The sequence below is a fragment of the Aegilops tauschii genome, chromosome 3 (genome assembly GCF_002575655.3).
Source record: "Aegilops tauschii subsp. strangulata cultivar AL8/78 chromosome 3, Aet v6.0, whole genome shotgun sequence".
Lineage (NCBI taxonomy): Eukaryota > Viridiplantae > Streptophyta > Magnoliopsida > Poales > Poaceae > Aegilops > Aegilops tauschii.
The window spans coordinates 98,815,289-98,821,474 of NC_053037.3; the positions used below are offsets into that span (position 1 = coordinate 98,815,289).

At 39.7% G+C, this 6,186-nt stretch overlaps 1 long non-coding RNA gene across 2 annotated transcripts; it reads right to left on the reverse strand.

Annotated features, from left to right (window-relative positions):
• Positions 1-1,618: 1,618 nt before the first annotated feature.
• Positions 1,619-5,973, reverse strand: LOC109769814 (uncharacterized). Of its 2 annotated transcripts, none has more exons than XR_012204370.1 (7): positions 5,656-5,973; positions 5,413-5,583; positions 4,806-4,910; positions 3,686-3,867; positions 2,355-3,449; positions 2,127-2,190; positions 1,619-2,044 (listed from the first exon to the last, which is right to left on the reverse strand). It is a non-coding gene; the product is annotated as an uncharacterized lncRNA (long non-coding RNA). The 2 variants fall into 2 exon arrangements; XR_012204371.1 differs by having other exon boundaries at positions 1,798-2,044; positions 3,304-3,449; positions 5,656-5,853.
• Between the last annotated feature and the right edge of the window lie 213 nt (positions 5,974-6,186).

Sequence of the window (6,186 nt, forward strand, 5' to 3'; positions counted from 1 at the left end):
TTCTGCGAGGATACAAGCTGACATCACTCGTGCTTCCTTGTTTTCTAATATTTTAAATGCTTGGATGAAAAACATGAATTTTAAAAATGTGAACCTAGCATAAAAGTATGTTAACATGGTTTTATAACAGTTGATAAATTCAGAAAACATGTTTGGGACAATAAAAAAATGGTTCCACATTACTAAACAAATATATGTGAAATGTATAAAAAATGTGTATGTAATGTAATAAATTAATGTTCGCGTGGTGTAAAAAGTATTACGTAACGTTAAAAAATGCAGGTCACATTCTATGGAAATATACATGCGTTTCAAAAAAATGTTTATCCCATTTAGAGTAATCATATACAATGTATAGAATTTTCGATTAGATTATTTTTATTATTTCTACTAAAAAAATTGCATGGAAATTTACAGAATTAATCACATATCTCCAAAAAAAATCCTGAAATTTTCAAAAACGTTAATATAATTTATAAAAAATGTTTGCATAGTTTAAAAAATGGCTATTACCATTAACAAATGTATAACTTATTCTAAAAGAATGTACATTATGTATTAAAAAATGTATATTATGCATTAAATAATGTCCAACATGTATCATAAAAATGTTTCACGTCAGCTCCCAAAATGTACATTGTATACCAAGGAAAAAGTAGACATGAGTTCACAAAAAGAAAACCGATGAAAATCTCAAAGAAACAAAAAAACAGAAGCAAAACCCAACGAAAACGAGGAAAACAGAGAAAGAAGTAAAGAAAACCAAGTATAACAAAGAAAGAAAGAAAAACCAAAGAAGACAGTGAGAAAACAAATAAAACCAAGAAAAAGAAAAACCTGAGGAAAACCGGAGGGCGAACATACCTTAACGTCTATAAGCAGCAGCGACTACTGTGCTAAATGGGTCAGCCCGCTACTGCTCGTTGTAGGCGATTCTTATTAACAATCGTTGTGGGCGACACATAACTGTCCTGGCGAAGCCCCCACATACACCCGGCGTTGTGTACACTTAGGTCGGCCTAAATTCCTTTCCAGATCGGGGTTTTTCGGGTTTTTTCTGCTTTTGATTTTCGTTCTTTCCATTTGCATCTTTATTTCTTTTTCACTAGTACAATGCCCGTGCGTTGCCACGGGCCTTTTATTGTATATAAAACTTGATGAATTTTTAGTTCTTTCAACGCCTCAACACCTTTGTTGGTGTACTCTTTTTTAGCGTCGACATAATACATCTCCATCTCTCTCATACTCTACAAAATTTTTTTACAGAAACACACATTGTTTTAACATGGGCAACAAATATATAAAGAATAATTATTTGTATGCATCTCTTCTGTTTGTTAAAACTCAATGATTTTCGGTCCAGTCTATCATACAAATGACTTGTTAGGGACCTTAGGGTGTATATTTTTCAATATATAAAAGTATGAGATATTTTTCTCATAGCAAACAACCCTTTCTCTGAAAAGAGGGTCGATCCTTTTCCTTTTATAGTTAACTGCTCGTGCAAAGACCATGAGGAGCACCCCATTCAAGGTGGAAATTGTATTTTCCTTTTGAGCAGAAAAGGGCTCGGTACTTGCGTACTATTGCAACACATAGCGATTAAAGGACATTCAAATGTGTGCCTACTGTACACATGTACAGTGCCGTCTGCATCTTCTTTATGATCGCATTATCGAACCCAACTTAGCTCAGCAATTTTACATATTGCATCTCTGCCAAACCATCACGACCGAAGGTAGCCTCGCAGATCCAGTTTCAAGAAAGAGATAGGGCAACACAGCAGGCCCAAAACTACACACCAAACCAAAATACTTCCTAGACGAACTGTATTACTTACTGGATGGAATTAGCTACAGGACGGTCAAGAATCCATTGAATAAACAAAACATTATAGCCTTAATATACAGTGGACTCAAGGCAATGGGTGGCATGCAAGACACACTGATCAAGATAACGCCTCATACGGCGCTCCAGCACCGATAACATGGCAGAAGCACAGCTTGCGATCAGGGCTCCTGGATTGTATGGTTGCTATCCTCCCCTGCACCACCACTGCCACCATTAGTTACACTGTTTGTCGCCTCTACCGTGTTACGATCATGGGGAACAAGAAGCTGCATGACCATTGTTGTTTCTGTTCCGTTCATCTGTGCTACTCCTCATGGTCTTTGCATGAGCTTTGCGGTGCTGAAAGCGCAAGTGGATAAAGAAGTTAAAGGTGAATCACACCCTTTTGAGGTACCATCTTATAGTGTACTATTTATTTTGTCTAAATCACAATCATAGAAATTCGTTTTCATCATGCAATAAATATATGGTCCAGCCAACAACAAAGTGGAAAAGGCACATACTGATAGACCGCAAATGTGACAGAAGTACAGCTTATCCACGAACCTCGCCAACTAATCAACAATACCTTCAACATAAAGGTGGGGAAGAAACTGAAAAGCAGACTAGCACACATCACTTGCATCTAGTTAGTGTAAAGAACAACACAAATACCACATAATCACCTCTATCATGCTCCTGGGACAGAAACAGATAAAGGGCCTCTCAATAACCAACCAGTTTACAGTACACTGTTTCATAAGCTTCTTCGGCCAAAAGATTTCCAAAATCACAAGTTCAATTAGCCTATTGTTTTAGTTTAGCATTTTATTTAGATTCACATGGAGCCCATTTTAGTGAAATCGAGATTTGTACACATGGTGCAAACAAAGTTCAGTCTTCAGAATTTAAACCACTCGAACAGAGCTGGCATCATTTGGCAATTTATATGGACAAGACTAAAAGGACGCTTAATGATTCCAGATTTCAGAAACAACTCACCAAATATGAGAGGTGATTTGTCATGCAAGTGAATCATTTTGCACAATGTCATGATGTAAAAATTCTAGATTTCCATATTGGAAACAACATGAAACATGAAAGTATGGAGAATAGTAAATTTTGGATCAGCAAAACATAATGATGCCAAGGAACTACCGTGAAGAATATCTGAGTGCAAAACATGAAGTTCCAAAGCTAACATGAATAACAACATTCAGAAAAAGCTAACATGAATAATAGCTGTGGCTGAGTTGACATCACATGTATATTTGCGAATGACTGAATACATACACATGGTCCAATAAACAAACATCAGTAATAAAAATTCTAGATAATCATAAAAAATTGCTCTTATTCCGAATACTTATAGGGATATTATTATTGCAATATAAATAAGTAGAGAAGGTATACAATACAACTAAAAAGGAGATTCCCCTTCTCTTTGCATGAGGGGTGCTTGGGATTTTTTACCTCTGCAAGCCGTACCCATGGTTGTACCCAACAATATAGAATCTACCGAAATAGAAAAATGCTAGATATATGGCAGAAAATAGTGATTCTCCTCACATATTTCCTTGTGCGATGAGCAATTCCTGAAGAATATCTGAGTGCAAAACCTGAAGTTCCAAAGCTAACATGAATAACAACATTCAAAAAAAGCTAACATGAATAATAGCTATGGCTGAGTTTTGCGAAAGACTGAATACATACACATAGTCCAATAAACAAACATCAGTAATGAAAATTCTAGATAATCATAAAAACATTGCTCTTATTCCGAATACTTGTAGGATATTATTATTGCAATATAAATAAGTAGAGAAGGCATACAGTACGCAAAAAAGGAGATTACCCTTCTCTTTGCATGAGGGGTGCTTGGGATTTTTACCTCTGCAAGCTGTACCCATGGTTGTACCCAACAATATAAAATGAACATCAAGGCATACCGCTGTTTTGCATCAATGTCTGAACTTTGCCATGTTAATAAAATGAACAACTTTGCCCGAAAAATATAAGCTAATCCAAAATAGTGTCCTGCAGGTAGATAATACAGTTGAGAATTAACCATCGTAAAGTAGCAATGACAGAAGAGGTGGACTTCAATTTCAATGACTTGGTCACACAGAGAGCAGGTAGCTTTAAGTCTGTCAGCAGTTGGCCGTCAGTTTTGGGAAAGAAGCCATATGAAAAAACTGTATTTCCCCTCAGTTTTGATGCGCCATATTGAGTTCAGGTCTGGCCGCTCGTTGGATCCAATGAAGCGGTAGAGTATGTTTTCGTCGCATTCCAATTAAAGTGATTTCATCTCATTTCTTTGTGGAGCAAAATTCGGTAGATGTACATTCATTTGAAATCGACTTCAAACTCCATGTGGTCTTTGATGTAAGAAGGTCACAAAGAAACACACTTTCATCTTAAAATTTGATATGGTGAACAACCGATTCATATATTACACCCAACACTTGCAAAATGCAATGACAACAGAATTATATACTCCCAATGAGAGCAGAAATTGTTTGAGATTGCAGTACAATACTCCCTTTGTTGGAAAGAAAAATGTATAATAAGTGACCAAATGAAAGCACCATTTGTGAAAAGAGAACATATACAGTAGCACGTCACAAAAATAGAATCTTTATTATTCATTTGTTTGTTTGTTATTTTTGTACAGTAAAATATTTTTGCTTCGGGGTAATTACAAAATCATAACAATGCACTGCCGATTTTGAGTACATTCGGATTGTATCAATGGTATGTCCTACAGTCCACATATTATGAATATAAGTTTGTACTTAGTATTAAAATTTGAACTGGATCACTAAAAAAAGGTTAATTATCAGAATGGGTTGTAATACTAACGACGGTGTATGTGCATGTCAGCTACAAAAGGAAGCAACTAATGCATATCATATAGTCTAATTTATAATAGTATAAACAGAAACTGGGATGGGGATGAGGATGGGACCCCTCACCTGCGCTTGCCTTCTGCACAACGTTGTTAATCGCTAGCATCCGTAGCTCCTCCTCGCCCCTTCAAGTGGCAGAGTCCCGGAGAGCGCACCGCCAGGTGCCGGTGCCTGGCGGAAGTAGGCGAGGGACGCAGCGCAGCACACAGTGGCAGCAAGCACATGAAACACACACACACACACACACACACACACACACACACACACACACACTACATCAGCAAGCAAGCATACATAACTATAGTACTGAAACTAAAATTTCCATAGTTCAGCAGGAGCTTAGAGAGGATGGATGGATTGCGTTGCCTATCAGAATGAAGACGTTTCTTCTCAGAGCATGTCAGAATGTACAAAGTTAATACATAAATATGTCATAACATAACACTTTGTTTTCTACTCCGTCAGTTGACAAATATAAGATGTTTTGGATATTTCAGTGAATAAACACACTAAAACTTGTCTATATGCATCTGATTCACAAAATAGCATGACGGTTGCAAATTGCTGGTCAACATACAGTTTCCTATAGCCCAATTCTGAACGCGAGCCATATAGGAGTACAGTTCAGACACATTTACAGTTTAGAGGCAAATTAAACGGTAGAGGCACGCACCTCCATCGTCGACGGCGTCCACATCGACCCCTAGCTCCTCGACCAGGTACCTGCACACCCGTGGCCTTCCCTTCCCGGCAGCGAAGTGCAGCGCCACGAGACCTTGGTCCTTGGCCGCCTCCACCACCTCCCTGGGACGGCCCCTGCCCTGATCCAGATCTCTCACCAGCCCTGCGACGCGACGAACGGGAGAGTCAGTGCCTCCCAGATCCAAACAAAACCCGCCCGGAATCGCCCACGTACTCTTGAAGAGGCGGAGGTCGCCGCGGCTCGCCGCGTGGAGGAGCGGAAGCGATCCGTCGACGGGCGGAGGGGGCGGGCTAGGGTTTGGAGGGCGGCGCGGCGCTTGGCTGAGGTGGCGGCGGGGTGACGCCGCGCCATGGCGACCAACGGTGGCGAGGTGGCGGCGGGGTGGCGCCGTGGGATCCGCGGAGGCGGCGTCCGTGGGATCCGCGACGGCGGCTTCCGTGGGATCCGCGGCGGCGGCGGCGGCGTCCTTGGTGATCCCAGATCGAGGCCGCTGGTGGGAGGAGAGAGAATGTTTTTTTCCTTTGCGATTCTGAAAACTGGTGGACGAAGGTGTGGGAGCGGGATGTGACGAAGGTGTGAAAGGCTTGACGAACGTAAGAGGGGAAACGGAACACTACGTTTCTTTTAGATAGTATATATAGATATAGATATAGAGATATTTAATTTTCTCCTTTTATTTTCTTTATTTCTTTCCCTTTTATCTTTATATTTATTTTCCATTTTGTATCGTTAGTTTTTTTGAAA